This window comes from Vipera ursinii (assembly GCF_947247035.1).
Source record: "Vipera ursinii genome assembly, chromosome: 4".
NCBI lineage: Eukaryota > Metazoa > Chordata > Lepidosauria > Squamata > Viperidae > Vipera > Vipera ursinii.
Window position 1 is genome coordinate 81,684,485 of NC_139514.1, and position 19,090 is coordinate 81,703,574.

Genomic DNA, 19,090 nt, shown 5'->3' on the forward strand with positions numbered 1-19,090 from the left:
AATGGATGGAGGGGGAGGTAGTGCTGAATTTATACTTTTAAAGTGTTTAATCTCCAAAAGAAGTGAGACCAAGTCTCAGATCTGTTTAATAATAATAATAATACTCTTTTTTTAAAAAAATCCCATTTATATCTCACCCTTCTCTGAAGACTCAGGGCGGCTTACAATTTAAAGCACAAATCAATGTGCTTAGCAATAGCCTTCATTCTATGTATATGCCTGCTTATTAGGGCTTTCGCCGCCCCCCCCAGCGGCATTATTACAAAGTCAGCTTATTGCCCCCAACAATCTGGGTCCTCATTTTACCCACCTCGGAAGGATGAAAGGCTGAGTCAACCTTGAAGCTGGTGGGATGCAAACCTGCACTAATTGCAGGCAGCTGGTGTTACTTAAGGAGGCATTAGCCCACTGCTCCACCAAGGCTCTTTGATCTGGACCCTTTCTCTCTATCCCTGATATCTGGATATGTTGTATAATAACCCAACAGACACAGAAATTCAGTTTGTCACAGCTAAGGACAATTTCAGGGTCAAGATTTGGCCTCACTATAAATTAAAACCTGACTGTGAACAATAAGTACATTAATAGCAATAGCACTTAGACTTCTATACTGCTTTACAATGTTGTAAATCTCTATGCGATTTATAGAGCATATTGTTCCCAACAATACATACAACAATCTGGGTCCTTATTTTACCAACTTCAGAAGGATGGAAGCCAACAGTCAGCAGAAATAGCCTGCTGTCCTACAGTGGTTAGAATGTTGGTTAACAAATAAGCCACTAGTGTTTTAAAACTGATACATCTTTTATTTCATTTCATTTTATTATAAACGATCAGATGATAATACCAATAGGGAAAATTATCTGAAGTGGTTTAAAATTGGAGTCTCTCTCTAGGTTGGTCTTTTCCAACTTTTGGTACTTTCCCAAATGTAAAAGGTCACATTCCAAAAATGGGCTGACCTAACATTTTCTCACCCACAGATATGTGGCATATGGGGTATTGAACATCATAGTTCAACCCACTTGGAGAACCTGTATTATAGAAGTCTGTCCTAGAGTTCTTTTCAGTTCTGCTATATGGTTTTTATATATTTTATGAGTATGCTGAACAACTGCAAGGCAAAAATCTATCTTTACTGTTGATTAAACCTACCTGCAGCAGTGACCTTTCTATAACACAAACAAATCTCTATAGGGATGGCTAACACTTTTTCACCTTCAGGACAATGTGTTACATTGAATTACTTATGTAGCACATGATATGTTCCCTAACCATTTTTCTTATAATGTTTTCCCTTTTTAATATGTTCCTTCAAACTATTTGTAATCTTGTGATTGTAATTTCCCTGCAAGTTGTAGAATATGTTTCAGAATTTCCCCCATAACCTCCCTTTGATGCAGGGAGAGCAAAAATAATGAGCAGTCAACAAAATCATGGATTTTTTTCCTAAGACAAGATCATGGTTCTATGAATATATAAATGTGCATCTTTGACTAACAACACTTCCTCCCTCCCTCCCTGTCAGCCTCCCTCCCTCCCTGTAAATATTGTCAAGATTTATCATTTTTGTGCATGGGTAAAGTAGTAACCTGATATGGTGGCCTTGCCATTTACTGTGTTTTTTGGGTCAAAAGACCCACTAGGTCTTATTTTGGGGGGATGTCTTATTTTGCGGCCACCCGCTGCTCCCTCCTACCATCTGCTTGTCCGCAGCTGCAATGGCTTACATGGCTTCCCAGGGCAGACACATTTTTCACCCAGACAGAGAAATGACAGAGACTGGAAGCTTCATCTACTTGCAAATGGGGCACTTTGAAATGGAGCAAATTGCTCCATTTCAAAGCGCCACATTTGCAAGCAGATGAAGCTTCTGGTCTCCATCATTTCTCTGTCTGGGCAAAAAGTGTTTGGGCACCTATGGGGCACTTGAGAACAGAGAATGGAAGCTTTGTCTGCTTGCAAATGGGGAGCTTTGAAACAGCAATTCACTCCATTGCAAAGCACCCCATTTGCAAGCAGACACAGCTTCCAGTCTCCCTCTGGGTGAAAGGAGCCATGAGGAGGCAGAGGCATGTGGGGGTGGGAGGCAGGCAATCTGGACGTGTTGCGCAGCTGCCTGGCTCATGAGAAGCTTGCATGGTGGCACCAGCAGGAGGCAGAGGAAGAGGCACAGGGAAGAGGCAGGTAATCCCAATGCGCCACCTCTGTCCCACTGTCTCTTGGCTTGCCCGTGGCTATGCTGGGGCAGGCGGCCATGCAGTACATGAGAATCACCTGCCTCTCCCCACTTCTGCCTCCATGCTTGGACTTGTCTGTGCTGCACCAAGGGGCTGGTGGGCTGCAGTTGCTTCTGGACACTGTCGGCCCCTGTGCACTCACTGCCTCTTGTGCTGGCCATGCCCATCTCCCCAGACTTATTTTTGGGGTAGGACTTATATTAGGCCCATCCCCAAAAACCAAGTTTTCAGGGAAACATGGTACTTGTACCAAAATTACAATAGTTTTAGATGCTAATGACAGGTGATCATGGTATACTCTCAAATTAAAATAGCTTCCAGTTCTTCCAATTTCCCCACCTGTCAGGTGCAAGCAACCAGAACAGCTTCGAGGCTTAGGTCAAACCTTTATTATTAATTCATCAGTTAGCAAGAATCTTGCCAGACTTCCTGCTTTCCCCTGGGAAAGCCTGTTATACACCTAAGTGTTTGATCTCATATGCTTCCTCCCACTTATGGAGTTGGACTATTTCTTATCTCTTAACTTCCTCTACCTTCCTTTTAGCCATTGAGTCTACCATACCATCTAACACAGGGGTGTCAAACTCAATTTCATTGAGGGCTGCATCAGCATTGCGGTTGCCCTCAGGGGGCCGGGAGGGTATGGCCAGGGTGGGCGTGGCCTACTGGGTGGGCGTGGCTAGAGTGCATATGGCCTACTGGGTGGGCATGGCCAGCTCTACATCGTTCACATCAAGGTGCCTATGGGGGCCTGGGCAGCAGTGGGACAGATCTGAGGGTCTCTGGCAGAAGGAGGGTCTCTGGGCCAGGGCCAAGGCAGTGGGGGCCATTCCCTCACTGTTTCCAGGATGGCTTCGCGGGCCACATGAAACCACTTCGCGGGCCGCATCCGGCCCCCCGGGCCTTGTGTTTGACATGTCTGATCTAACAGAACATTATGTGTAGCCATGTGAACACTGTATTATTACCTTTTAATCAGAACATGGTATTAAGTACAATTGGATTTGACAAGAATACACATGTAATGGTGTTGCAGAAGCAGAAAGAAAGTCTCAGCAATTATCTTTTACATGATTTTACCTGTTATATCTTCGGTTCTTTAGGCATTAAGCAGGATGAAGTGTTGAAACAGCAAACAAGTTTATTAACTCAGAACAGAAGCAGCCCTAAATGGCTGCTGCACAACTATTTATATTGTTGACCTCTAGGCAGCAACCAATAGGTTTAAAGTAACAGTTTCCTGCCCCAAGCCTAATTATCAGCTTGGAGACAGCCAGCCTGGCTTTCAGTAATAGCAACCATTAAGCAATACAGCAATCTAGGTCAGAGACTAAGTAAGTGATTAAAACAGTTGTGCCCAATACATTACACCCCTTCCCCCTAGATGGCTCGAACTCTCAATTGTTTGACATAGTATTGCAAATATTTAGGCAGCCTTCTTGACTGTTCTGAATGTCTAGGGTTGCAGGGCTCTCCCGGTCTACCTGCTTGCCTGCCTAGCTGGGTAGACCAGGACTCTGAGGTCTGGTGGAATCAGGCTGGCTCGAGTCCCTTTGGCTGGCCTGTCCTGGTAGGCCTAAACCGAAGTCCAATTGTGCAACAAAATCTGCCAGGCTGGCACTCAGCACAGTTTGCTGGTTCTGCTCAGCGGGTACAGTTTGTGTGACCGGGGAAAACTCTCCTATGGCCATTCCCTCATCTCCTTGAGTGAGAGTTCTGTTGGAGCATGCAAGCTCCACTGTTGGACCGCTGTCGCGCGGGCCCTGTGTGTGGCCCTCTTGAGAGTCCTGAGCCAGCGACTGCTTCGCTAGCCTCCGACGCAGCTGGTCAATGTGCCAGTGAATGACTCACTCATCTTCCAGGAGGACTTCGTAAGAAAGTGGTCCTGACACCTTAACAACCACTGCTGCCACCCACAAAGCCCCTTGCCCGTAATTCCAGGTCCAAACCTGGTCACCAACTTGCAGACTTCTTGGTGCCTTTGGCTGTGCAGTGTCCGAGGCAACTTGGTCGGGGTGTAACCTGTCCAGCTTAGTGATCAAGTGGCCCCATTGGAGTTTGGCTGGGCTTCTGCCCGTGGCTTTGCAAGGAGTTGTGCATTGGCAGAGTAGGAAATCTGCCAGTCTGTGGTGCCAATCCCCTGTGACGATCCATTTCAGTGATTCCTTGGTTTTGCAGACCATGCATTCTGCTTGGCCATTTGAGGCTGGCTGAAAGGGAGCTGACATGGTGTGCCTTATTATATTTGCCCTGAGGAAGGACTGGAATTCCATTGCGGTAAACTGAGCCCCATTGTCTGAGACTAATACATCTGGAAGCCTGTGTGTTGCAAAGATTCTGTGCAGTTCCTGGATGGTCCTGGCAGTAGTCATAGTGGGAACTGGTGCAACCTCTAACCATTTAGGGTGGCTATTGGCCACTATTAAAAACAGCTGTGCCTGAAAGGGCCTGGCAAAATCAATGTGGATTCTTGACCATGGTGTGGGAGTGTCCTCCCATTGGTGGACAGGGGCTTGCGGCATCTCCGGTCTGGATCGCTGGCATGTGTAGCAACCATGTACTAGGGCTTCCATAGCTTTATCTAGCCCTGGCCACCAAAGGTAGCTCCTCGCAAGTGCCGGACTATTCTCGGATGGCCCTTGTGCAGAGACTCAAGAACTCTGGCCCTTAAGGAGCTCGGGACTATGAACCTACTTCCCCAAAGGATGTGCCCTTTATGAGATGAGAGCTCATCTTTTCTCATGAAGAAACTTTGAAATTCTGGCCCTGGACATTTGTCCAGCCATCCTGTGTGTACCCAGTTTAGCACACAGCTAAGCGTTTTGTCAGCGGCTGTCTCTGCAGCCACATCCCTGGCATGAAGGGGAGACTCCGTCAAATCCTGGATGGCTAGGATGTGTGCAGCTGGAGCTGGAGCTGGCTCTATGTGTGGCAGGGGCAATCTGCTAAAGCCATCTGCATGGCCCATTTCTTTCTTTTTTAAAAAATATTTTATTAGTTTTCTGATATTAACAATAATATCTTTAAAAAGCAATGTGGTGTCCAGGTTACAATAGTTCCATTTCAAACAAATACATATTATTACAAATCTCCACATTATTTATAACCAATACTTCCTCTCTCTTTTTTCTTCAATATATACTATCTCTTATCTAAATTAACATATTTCTTATTACTATCCATCAATCATTTAATAGTTTATTTTATTTTATTTTTTGGATATATATACATCAATCTTTTAGTATATTTCATATTTTAACATTCCATCTTTAAAACATCAAACACCTTATCTATTTTTTCTAGATTTAATTTTACATTGATATTAAAATTAAAACATTTAAGATTTCTCAATTTCATATTACTAAATAACCTCTTTTTCCTTTATACAATTCTCTTCAATACCTAATAATGTAGTCCAGTTCTCATTTATCTCATTTCCATATCTATATCAATTATACAATATTTAAAATAGTAGTCATTAAGATACAAATCGCAAGGAGGAGAAAAAAAAGAAAAAAAAGAAGAAAGAAAAAAGAAAAAGAAAAGAGGAGGACAATAAAATATTCTTGTTTCTTATTTATAGTTTCCACATATTAAAAATTGACCAAAATTTGTTCCATTTTAACATTCAATACATCCTTCATGTCTCTGCATCCAAATATATTAGTTACATTCTATCATTCTTAGCATATATACATCTTAACCCATATCATTTAGAAAAACTAATATTTCAATGTTGATATTCATACATTTATATTTTGGTTTTCATTTTTATTATTTTTTATTAGTTAATCAATATTTTTATCTACTCATCAAAACATTCTCGTAATCCCAGTACCATCCTGTCTATTTTAATATTATCTATTTCAGGCCTCTTAAGAATGTTCGTATTTCTTCAATCTTATTCTTGCTTTCTTCCTTTGCCATGTCATTTTGCGCTTCTTTGCCTCAGGGTCATCAAAGCATTCTTCTATTAATATATCATATTGAAGTGGACCCCCAGTCTCCACCTTTGAAGAATTAAAAATTCTGCCAACAGCACCACATCTTATTATTTTCACCTCTTAATACAATTGTCCTGGTCCAAATAAACTTCCTTCCATATTTTCTCCATCACCATCTTAGCAGCTTAATTAGGTGAAAAGAAGATGATTTATTTATTTATTTATTTATTTATTTAAATCCCATTTATATTCTTCTCCGAAGACTCAGGGCGGCTTACAATTTAAAGCACAAATCAATGTGCTTAGCAATAGCCTTCATTCTATGTATATGCCTGCTTATTAGGGCTTTCGCCCCCCCCCAAGTGGCATTAATACAAAGTCAGCTTATTGCCTCCAACAATCTGGGTCCTCATTTTACCTACCTCGGAAGGATGGAAGGCTGAGTCAACCTTGAGCCTGGTGGGATGATTGAGGTACAAGAGAGGAATCTTACCCTCGTCTCTTCCACGTTGCTTTAATGTTGCCTGATAGTAGATTTGACTTTGGCTGTCTGCAGCCTAGGAGCTGGCCATATTACTATGGTCAGTCTTTCGTCCGCTGGTACAAAGGGAATGCAGGCACTAACGAGGGGGGTTGCTGCCCCCTTGTGTTTCTGCAAAAGCCCCTTCTGTCTGAACACCCCTCCAGGGCAACTCTTCGGTCCTTTTAGGACCCCCCAGTGATGCGAATCTGGACGTGGAAGATGGGAGCCATCCTCCAGGTGTCCATTTACAGCTGTAGGCAAACCAGAAACCTGCATGACCCATTTCTTTGCCCGGTTTGTGAATCATCCTGTAGCTGTAGATGGAAAGGAAGATAGACCACCTCAGCATTCGAGGAGACAAAATCTCAGGTGTCTGCTTGTTCGTAGTGAACAACCCTAGAAGTGAGTTGTGGTCCATAAAGACCGTGAACTGGCGGCCATACTAGTAGTCATGGAACCTTTTAACTCCAGCCACGATTTCCAAAGCCTCCTTATCAATTTACGTGTAGTTTTGCTCAGTGGATGACAGGGTCCTAGTAGGTGATGGGAGACTGTTTCCCGTCAGCTGAAAAATGGCTCAACACAGCCCCAACCTCATAGGGAGATGCATCACACATGATGCATACAGGCAGCTTCTCATTAAAATGTGTGAGAACAGAGTTGGAGGACAGCAGTGCTTTGACTGCCTTGAAACTCCTCTCATGGACCCTTGTCCATTGCCACTGAGCCTTTTTGTCTAAGAGCTGGTGTAACGGCTCTACCACTGTGGCCTTATGTGGGAGGAATGCATGGTAAAAATTCAGGAGGCCCAAAAAGGTCTGAAGCTCTCCCTTGGACTTCGGACTTGGGGCCTACTGAATCGCTTTTAACTTGGAGTTCACTGGATGAATGTCATCGGCATCAATGTGGAACCCTAGGAACTCAGTTGACTCTACCCCAATCCTGAACTTTTCTTTTTTTAATTTAAGTCCCACTGCACGGAACTGCTGAAGGACTGCTTTAAGCCGTTCAGCCAGAATCTCAACTGATTCCCCAGCAGTGAGGACATCATCGAAGTAGGGGCAAACCCCCGGAATGCCCTTGAGCATGTGCTCCATCACTCCCTGGAAAAACTCTGGGGCTACACTCACCCGAAACTGTAGGCACTTAACCTTGAAGGCCCCCCTGTGGGTGACAATGGTTTGGGCTACTGCTGTGGCCTCATCCACAGGCAGCTGTTGGTAGGCCTGTGTCAAATCTAATTTGGTGAACACACCAAATTGCAATGACACCAAAATATGGCTGACAACTGGCATCGGGTACGCGTGCTGTTGAAGTGCCCTGTTAATGGTGCACTTATAGTCAGTGCATATGCATACTTCTCTGTTGGCCTTAAGTGGTGTTACTATGGGGGTCTCCCACACCCCACTATCTATGGGCTGTAATACTCCTTGTGCGACCAGCTTGTCCAGCTCTCCATCTATTTTTGGTTTTAGAGTGAAAGGCACTCTACAAGGCTTGATCTGTATTGGCGTTACCATAGGATCAAGCTTGAGGGCTATTGGAGGACCCTTGTGCTCCCCTAGGCTTGAACTGAAAACATCCACAAATTCTTGGCAGACTGAAGACAAGTCTGCTGCTTGTGTCCGGTGAATGCCGGTTATTTGAATGCCCAATGCATCAAACCAATTGAGGCCTATGAGGCTCGAGCGTTGGCCTTCCACCACTACGACATATAGTGGACCTTCAAAACCCTTGAATTGCACCAGAAGTGTGGCTTTGCCTTTGATCATCACTCAGGAGTTTTGGAGGTCAGTGAGCAGTAGATTCGATGGCCGGAGTTTGGCCAATCTATTGCTGCGATTGCATATGTGCCTGAATGTTCCTTGGGAGATGATGGACATGGGTGACCCTGTGTCCAGTTCCATTTTGCATGGAACTCCCTGAAGCTTGACCTGTAATCGAAGCTTCTGCTTAAGGAGGCGATGGGCACCAGTGCGGAACACGCTACTTCGGTTGGAGCAGAACCCTACTCGGTGTTGACATGGGGCCCCGGTACCTCTCCTGAATGTGTCTTCTAGTTGGCTGTCTTTCTCGCGACCTCGGCAGACAGCGGCAATGTGGCCTGGTTTGCCACATGCCCGGCATGTTGCTGTTCGGAAATGGCATTCTGCACAGTGATGGCAGCTGTTGCGCTGAGCGATTGATCAGGGTTCTGGCCTCAACTCTTAGAGCCCCGTGACAGGGGTGAGAATTTAGAGGGACCCTCGCAAGGGTGAACACCTTGAATATGGAAGGATCTTGCCCTTTGCCACCGACCCAGTGTGCCGGACGTTCCAACGGTCACACTTGGGAACTGCGATAGCTCAGGGACAGAGTCTTAGGACAAACTGAGGCACCAACACAAGTTTGTTCAAGGTGAGAGAGCACAGAGTGCCCGGGGTGGATGTTCTTGCCCCCGAACAGCTTCGCACACCCTCTTTTTATTAGGCTGTTTCATCAGGGAGGGGGAAACACACTCATGAGGAAGGTCATTGTATAACTCATTGTATACAACTGCTAATGAAGAGAGCAAAAGTCATCACAGGAAACAATAAAACATAGTTTATGCTAACAGAGAACTGCTAATGAAGAGGGCAAAGGTCATTACAGGAAACAATAATGCATAGCTTATCTTATACAAAGGTTAACAAAGAATCATAGGAAGACATAACTTGAGGCAGGGATAATTGCAGGAGACAGGAACCATATCTTGAGGCATGGGCAATTACATGAAACAAGTCTTGTTATATAAATGAAGAATCACCAGAGGCAGGAATGTGATGGTAAATGAAGAAAGAGTTTTATCACCAGAGGCAGGAATGGAATGCAGGAATGTGACCTTACAATTGCAGATGGGGGGAAGGCAGAAGTGTTAAACTTTTAATATGGGAATCAAAAAGGTCTTTTGCAGGCAGAGGAAAGCAGATTTTACAATTGCAGAAGTGTTATCACTAGAGACAGGAAGGGAGAACTTTGTAACTTTTAATATAGGAATCAAAAAAGGTCTTTTGGGAGTCTGGGATAACTACAGGCAGCCTCCACAGCCCATGCATCTAAGGAAAGGAACTGCCTTGTCAGCTGGCTGCGGTCCCTTCTCTGGTTGCTTCCAAAGTTGGTAGACTTTGTAGTCTGAATTGGTGTCTTCCATCCACTCGGCGTCCTCGTGGTGGATGGCCTCAGTGCTTGGCATCCTCTTGGAGGGCCGTTACACTTTAATGGCCCCTCCAGTGGCTTTGCCCACCGTGACCTCCTTCAAGGCCTCCTGTAATGAGAGAGTCTCCTTGGTGAACAGTTTCTGTTGGAGCTCTCGATTTCTGAGTCCACAGACTAATCGGTCTCTTAGTCTCTCCTCCAAGTCTGTGAAATTGCAGAGTTGAGATACTTGATGAAAAGCGGCAATAAATTCTGTTACACTCTCGCTGGGCTGTTGCTCCCACTGCTCAAATGCCTGCCTCCACGCACAATTTGGGCTCGAAGTGGTCGCGGAGCTTTTTCTTCAAGTCCACATAGGTGATCGACTCGAGTGGCGTCAGAGTGGCCAGATTTTCTACAATGTCGAAGGTGGCAGGGCCACACATGCAGAGGAGGGCTGTGGCCTCCAAACCATCTTCCCTGACCTGGTTGGTGTGGAGGTAATTTTCTACACGGGAAATGTAGGACACCCATCTCCCTGGGTGTGTCACATCAAATTCTTCTAGCTTCCCGACTTCACCATGGTGAGTTGCTTGTTTCTTGCTCACGGTGCCTTGTGCTACTGGCTTCTGTGTAGACCCTAGGATGGATCCTTAGGGTGTGGTGGTCTCCTGTGTGGTTTGCTGGCAGACTGAGGGGGGAACGTAGTTCCTGCCAGGATCTGTGCTGGCCTCACCCCTTAGTGACTTTAGACTCTTACGATGAAGCACATCCCACCCTCATCGCCACTGTTATATCTTCAGTTCTTTAGGCATTAAGCGAGATGAAGTGTTGAAACAGGAAACAAGTTTATTAACTCAGAACAGAAGCAGCCCTAAATGGCTGCTGCCCAGCTATTTATACTGTTAGCCTCTAGGTGGCAACCTATAGGTTTAAAGTAACAGTTTTCTGCCCCAAGCCTAATTATCAGCTTGGAGACAGCCAGTCTGGCTTTCAGTAACAGCAACCATTAAGCAATACAGCAATCTAGGTCAGACATTAAGTAAGTGATTAAAACAGTTGTGGCCAATACATTACATTACCTATTAATCATAGCATAAAGACCTCTTGCTAAAGGCCATACCTCATGAGATCATTTTTGTCTCATTCTCAGCTGCTGCAAGGCAACTTAACTTGTCTTTAGTTGTTCCAGGTTTCAAGTAGCCATTACCCCTTTTCCTGACAAGCAGCTGAGGACACTTCTGCTCCACTCTAATCATTAGAACTTCCTTTGTAAGGACATTTTGGTTTGAGTCGTGAGAGAGAATGAACACCTGGTTTCCAGCAGATTGATACCTGACTGCACATTCCAAAATGCCTGGTCAATGATACTTGGGCTCCTTTTATTCACTGGCTTATTGGTTTTTGGGAAAGAGCATTAGGCTTTTTTGTTGTTGTTGTTAGGACATAATAAATTTGTGAATAAAAAAAGCACAAATGACATTTCTTTGAGCACATCAAATTGAGCATTATTAGACTCTATGTGAAATTAACCAGAGTTCAGTCTGTTTTCTTTTTTAGTTTGAGAATAGGTACAGTAAACAGGCAGATGGTGAACTAGAATGGAGGTGCCTCATGATTCCTTATAATGCTTTAATTGTACCAATGACCTGCCACTTAGAATATTTCTGAACATGGGTCTACTAATGCAAAATAATCTGGTGATGGGTGAACCAAGTGGAGGAACTATGTGAGTGGGTTGAAATAGGAGTGTGTGGTCCTTGGCTTTCGGAGCAGCTAATCCAAGAACTGGAAGAATGCACAAGAAAAGCCTAGTATGCCTGCACTGATGGCCTCCCATGTGTGTTGGGACTATAATAGCCAATTTGGTGTAGTGGTTAAGACACCAGGCTAGAAAGCAGGAGACCATGAGTTCAAGACTTCCTTAGCCATGAAAACCATTTGGGTAACTTTAAGCCAATCACTGTCTCCCAGTTCAACCCACCTGATAGAGTTGTTGTTGTGGGAAAATAGGAGAAGAAAAGTGTGTTATGTCTCTGCCTTGAGTTATTTGTAAAAATAATAAGGACAGGATATAAAGAAATAATACATATAATTTTCTATATAACTGACTGGGAATAGTTGTTCTGGATTGTTTTATTTTATTAGTCTCATTTGGACTAGCAACACTGATAATATTGTCAGCCAACAGCTGTGCATAGCAATATACTTGACTTTCCTCTAAATAGTTATAAGTAGACTGTAAATATTTAACGAAAATGAGGAAAGGGGAAACATTATGGGGATGAAGTTGGTTAATTTGTCTTTAACTTCTTAAGGACAGCTGTATATTGTGGCTCAGGAAATGGAATACAGAAATAGACTGCTTTGCAACCTGATTTCTACTTAGCCAGTTTTCAGATCTGATAAAAAAGAAGATAACTTTTTTGAAAGCAAATGGATTGCAATGCTTCTTATAAGAGCTATATATTTGGACAAGCGTTTAACTTTTCAAGTACTGAAAAATAACTATTTGGACCTGACCAGTTCTGAGTCATTACTCTTTTAAAGAATTTAGTATTACCTGCACATCTGAGTAGACTTGCACTGGATTAAGAATCATCAAGATTACACAATCAGTTGATTAGGAGGAACAGGCAGTTTTACTCTAGCCCCTCAGACAGAAGTCAATCCTGATATCTCCAAATCTTTCAGTTCAAAAAGTTAAGAATATAATCCATCTGTGCATGCACTAAGAATATAATATTATTGGTGTCTTCCTCTTAAACAGATTTTCCTTCCTTCCTTCCTTCCTTCCTTCCTTCCTTCCTTCCTTCCTTCCTTCCTTCCTTCCTTCCTTCCTTCCTTCCTTCCTTCCTTCCCTCCCTCCCTCCCTCCCTCCCTCACATGTGAGAAGAGATTTCTCATCCCCAAAATCTTAGCAATTCAATTCCTCATACCCTGAAAAACTAATAGCAACAAATGGAGGTCTATTATTTTTTCATGTGCTTATTCCAGAATTTTTCACAACTTAACCTGGAGCAGTGGGACTTGCCTCCCTACTTTTGCTTTAAATCCAACCTTCTGCCAATATAGGCACATGCATAGCAATTCCCAGTGATTTTTACATGGTGAATTTTTTAGTGTAGGAACCTAACATTTGCTGATGTTTCCCAGAAGACTACTACAGCTACAGATGATGCTGGATAAATAAATAATATTCTTAACATGGGCAGATGTTGGTTTATTACTTCCAAGAAGTAAATACTGTTAAATATAGTGGGAATTGGTTGATGTTTGTGCCACTTGTAACAGGATCCACTTTGCATATATTCAATTTATCCATTTCTTTTAAGGAAATACCAGCTTAAACATAATGTACCCCTACCACAAGAGGTCAGTGTATACTTATTTGTTTGTGAAAAAGCACATTTTTACCATCATAATACCATAATGTATTTTTAGCATATCATGCATTTTATGGTGATTTTTGCTGTGGATCATTGCTCAAAGGTATATATAATGCTACTTTGTAAGATGGACAAGTTAATCAAATATTTAGCAATGGGGATCAATTTAACAATTGATTAGTTCAATTGTTAACTCATGCATATCTGGGAAGTATGCTATTTCAAGCAGAAGCACAAGTTAGCATAATACCTTCTAAATATTTTTTGTTATTATGTATACATGTAAGAAAAGAAAGGAGGAACTTCCTCTCCTCAGTTACATCAGATCGCCCCATTATCTCTGGCAGAGAAAGTATAATGTGGATACCATCTGCCAGAGGTAGATCCCAGGTGGTTGGACTTCTCTGCTGTGGCACATATCCTATCTCCCCGCTAAAATTAGGTTAATTCCATCCCTTTTAGATGTTCTGAAAGCAAGGCCTGGTTATGTCACTAGCCTGGGGTCCCCAGAAACTTGAGACATGCTTAGATTGCTCCACTCTTAAGGCGGATATACTCATTCTTTCTCTGCGTGGGGTTTGTGTATATTTTACTTTGAATTAACTTTTTAATTTTTTAACATATATATTAAATGCTGTTTTAGATATGTATAGTTCTTTAATTATTGTGTGCTGCCAAAGTCACTTCTCATGAGATGGACAGCTATGTAAATGTGATTGAAGGGATTTTAATATGCTTAAGGTTGATGTTAATAATATTGATATTACTAACAAAGTGATACTTTGTAATCATCTTTGTTTATGTGCAAGCAGCTTTGTAGGTGCTTTATATTGGGAAATTAGTTATATAAAAGCAAATATTTCATGCTTTAGGTACAGGTGATTGCTTATATGAAAAGAACATGGTGAGAGGAAGGGGAAAAGAACTTATGGTGGAACCTGGGTTGTTGTATATGAGTCATCATCTAGGAATTATTTTTCTGTACCTTTTGGTTCCTAGTACCAAGACCAGATGTCTTTGTTCTGGAAAGGTATAAAAGGTGGAAGACATCTTTCCTGGTTGTTGACTTCATCTCTCTACCAGCCACAAAGAGAGATATGGCCACCCAACTCTATTTTGGTCAAAATAAAAGTTGTTTGCTTGCTGAAACCTCGGCTCAGGAGTTTCTTTTGGCTCTTTTAAATTCCTGAGTAATGCTGGGGCAATTGTGAGGCTAAGTGTAAAACCTTACATCCTGACGCCCAATGTGGGGCAAGCTTCAAAGGCTCTCTCCCCCCACATCTGGAGACCCCTGTTAAGGTCCCAGACAGCCTTCATTTCTTAGCGGGAGGAAATCGACAGCGACTGAAGCGTGAGTCTTAGAGTGCTCCTAGGCATTTGACCTAGAAGACTACTATGCTTCATCTTTGCTAGTGGATCCGTGTCTGAGGAACCTGAACGCCCAGATTCAACGAGGTTTCATGCTTCTCTACTGACAGGAGAAATTGCAACAGATGCCTTGGTGAGTAAAAGAGATAAAAAAGCTTTGGTAATCCTGGAATAAGACAGGTAGTTGATCGCTCCAACTTGTCCTCTAGAGATAAGCATAAAAATAAATGAATATATGAGTAAGAAAAGAGGAAGCCAAGAAACTGTCTTCTAATACAGGATAGAGAGTGATTTAAGGAAAGTAATTAAATTGGAATGTAATTTTTTTTACAGAGGTTTTGGTAATTTTGAAATAAGATAGGGGGCTGATCTCCTTGACTAGTCCTCCAGAGGAAAAAATTAATTACTAAATTACAAATTAACTAAGTGAAAAGGGAGGAAGCCAAGAAACTATCTTGAAGAAAAAGAAAAAAGAAAAAAAATATGGGGAATCGTCAGGGTAATTTAAAGAAATAAATCAAAATGTATTCCTCTGCAACAATTGGGAGGTTTTGAAACCTCAAGTGGCTGTTAAGTTTAACCCTGTCAGACAATGTCTGGTGGTGCTTTTTTGTTGCTATATAGCAGTAAAAATCATCTTCAAGAAGGCAACTTTGAAAAACTTTGTAAACCTTCGGTTGGCTAGTTTATCTGATAACAACTAAAGCCATGGAAGAAAAGAAAAGAAAATTCAAAGAACTGAAAGCAAGCTTTTTCTCTCTCTCTTTTTCTTATAATCTGGCTCTTTGGACTATTTGATTCCCTTTTGTCAGAGGTGAGGACACCTCCCCCTTCATGCCTGCAAAAGACCCCACATTCAATATTCCTTTTAGTCTTTCCGCACTGTCTTTTGAAGTTGGTGGGATAAATTGGAAGTAACCATTAAAATTCTCCTTAATTTAATTTAATTTAATTTAATTTAATTTAATTTAATTTAATTTAATTAATTTAATTTAATTTAATTTAATTTAATTTAATTTAATTTAATTAATTTAATTTAATTTAATTTAATTTAATTTAATTTAATTTAATTTAATTTAATTTAATTTAATTAATTTAATTTAATTTAATTTAATTTAATTTAATTTAATTTAATTTAATTTAATTTAATTTAATTTAGGGACTTGTATGCCACCCTATCTCCCAAAGGACTCAGGGCAACTAACAACAATAAAACAACAATAAAAACAGTAAATACAAATGTTAAAAGAGATTAAATTTACAAAGCCCCACTAAAAACCAATAAAAATTAAAACAAAATTAAAAACCCCGTCATCAGTCCAGGTCGGCCAGTTGGAAAAGGTATGTCTTTAGGTCACGATGAAAGGACCGGAGATCTGGGGCCATCCGATGTTCTCGGGGGAGCTGATTCCAAAGGGCAGGCACCCCGATAGAGAAGGCCCTCCCCCTGGGGGTTGCCAGCTGACATTGTCTGGCCGATGGCAACCTGAGGAGACCCTCCCTGTGTGAGCACACAGGGCAATGGGAAGTCGTTCCTGGCAGCAGATGGTCCTGTAAATATCCTGGGCCTAAGCCATGTAGGACTTTATAGGTAAGAACCAGCACCTTGAACCTCACCCGGAGGGTATCTGGCAACCAATGCAGCTCATGCAGGAGGGGTATAATATGGGAGTATCGGGATGCTCCCACCACAACCCGCGCAGCTGAATTCTGCACCAGCTGAAGCCTCCGGGTGGTCTTCAAGGGCAGCCCCATGTAGAGAGCATTGCAGTAATCTATATGGGAGGTAACGAGTGCATGAGTGACCGTACGTAAGGTATCTCGGTCCAAATAGGGGCGCAACTGGTGCACCAGGCAAACCTGGGCAAATGCCCCCCTGGCCATGACTCCTATATGATCTTCTAAATTGAGTCGTGCATCCAGGAGGATGCCTAAGTTGCGCGCCCTATCAACGGGAGGCAACATCTCTCCCCCCATAACCAAAGATCGTAAATCTTGGACAACACGAGATGCCGACACGTAGAGCCACTCGGTCTTGGCCGGGTTGAGTTGGAGCCTGTTCTTCCCCATCCAGATTCGTACCACTTCCAGGCAGCGGGACATCATGTCAAGGCCATCACTGGGTTGGTTCAGAGTGGAGATGAAAAGCTGGGTATCATCAGCATATTGATGATACCTCACTCCGAAACCACGTATGATCTCACCCAGTGGCTTCATGTAGATGTTGAACAGGAGGGGAGAGAGGACCGACCCCTGAGGCACCCCACAATCAAGGGGCTTCGGGGTTGACCTCTGACCTCCTGCCAACACCGTCTGCGAATGGCCCAAGAGGTAGGAGGAGAACCACCATAAAACGGTGCCTCCCACTCCCAAACCCCGGAGACGTCGCAGCAAGATACCATGGTCAATGGTATCAAAAGCCGCTGAGAGATCTAATTAAAAGGGGAGGCCTGTTTTGGCCTCAAACCCCAAATTGATGTATGTATTTTGATTTGTTTTATATATTTTTGAACATTTGGAACATTAAGCTTGGACTTGGAATGGTGAGAAAAATGGGAGATGGTTAAAGGGCCCTATAAAACCATGTTTGGTTGAAATCACCTTATGATTTTTCTCACTTCTTGCAGGACAGGCCATATGTCTAAATGAATGTTGTTTTACTAGTATTTGTGTATATATGTCTGTCTGTGTTGTTCTGTGTTATTCCAAGATTTGGAAGAGGGTCAAAATCCTCTCCGATAACACCAAACAAAAAGGTCTTATTTAAAAATATATGGTTTGCCTGGAGAAAGTATGAAATGAAATTTTTGTATGTGAAATTGTTTATGCAGGCAGTTGGAATGGACGTGAATGAGTTAATTTGCTGATGTGTAAATGTGTGTGTGTGTTAGCCCTCAAAACCCACCCACCCCCACCCCAGTCCCAGGCTGTGAAAGGAACAGTAAATTGCAGATTTTATTGTTGTAACAGTAAATGGAAAAGCAATAGCAAGTGTTTGCATGAGAATAGTTTCATGGAGGATGTGTGAGTGAATTTATGGAAAATGCATGTGAAGAAGAGCAAACTATGTTTTTTTAGTGGTGAGATTTTTGTAAAATTTCTTTTACTTTTTTCCCTCTGTCTCTTTCTCTCCCCCCCCCCACTGTATTACTTTAAGAGTGAGAGACACAGCCAGAAGAGGGTGGGCTGGTCATTTTAACTGGTTTTTTTTCTCTGCTTAGAATTCCAGTCTGAGGAAGCGGGGGTGGATGTGAAATTTAATGCCCACTCTTACAGTTTCATCTTGCAATTTTTTTTCTGGAAAGAGGAGACAGTAATTGTTGGACAATCTTTTTTGGAAAACTTTTAGTTTTAGTTAGACCTATATATTCATCACCCAAAAGAAATTAATTTGAATTGTTTGGCTTAGATTTGTAAGTTTTAACCTACTTAATGGAAATTTGTTTCCATCTGAATGGAATCTGATTAACTTGGAATTTGACTCACTTTATATTAAAAGCAATACTAGAGTTTGATTTAAAACTCTTTCAGTGGCTCAGACTGTTTCATTGTTTATCTTTTGTGGAGTTTTTATTTTTTATTTATTTATGTTTTTGTGTCTGTGTGCAGGACACATTGATTGAGGGTGATATCTGGGTGACTTGGGGGAATTGTGGTTCAGTCCTTGTTTGGAACAGGGAAGGAGTTGAGAAGATTTTTAGGATTGTGAATGGCTATGTTGTTTTGACTAACGATTTGTATGCAAAACTGTTAGGAAAGGAGGCAGCCAATGGCATTTTTGTCTAAAGTTGACATTTGAGAAGTCTTGGTGTTCGGTGTGGGTAATTTTAAATCAGAAAGCCGAAAGGAGGTAACCACTTGTTCATAGCAAAGTAGTTGGGAAAAAGAAAAGAAAAAGAGGGACATAATGAAGGTGCGATTATGGATGGGGAGGAAGAAAATGTGAGTGGAAGCTGGGAGAATTTCCCTCCTTTGGTTAGCACTAACCTGTGGATTTTATGCCTTACAGCAGGCTCTGAGGTTGTTAATAAGGGAGAAGGAGAATATACACTGACTCCAAGTATGCTTATGGAATCTTGAATACTTTGGAGAAGAGAAATGAAAAGGATTAATAGTAAAGGGACACAGTTGGCTCATGTAAAGTTGATAGAAGATGTACTTGTGGAAGCAGAAAAGACAGAAGTTAGGCCAGAGTGGCAGATGGGCAGTGAATGAAGGGATAATAGAAGGGAGAAACAGGAAAGTTATTTTTAAGTTGGTTTGCACAGACTTGTGAATTGCATGCGTTAAAATTGTTGGAAGCAGGGAGACTGCCACTAACGGGGTCAGCTCAAATGTGTGAATTGTATGCCTTAACACAAGCCTTAGAATGTTGAAGGAACAAGAATGTACTATAGAAATATGGAAAGAGAGAAACATGGGAAGTAGAAGAAAGTGAGAGGTGGATGTTGCATGATGGGAGATGGATGT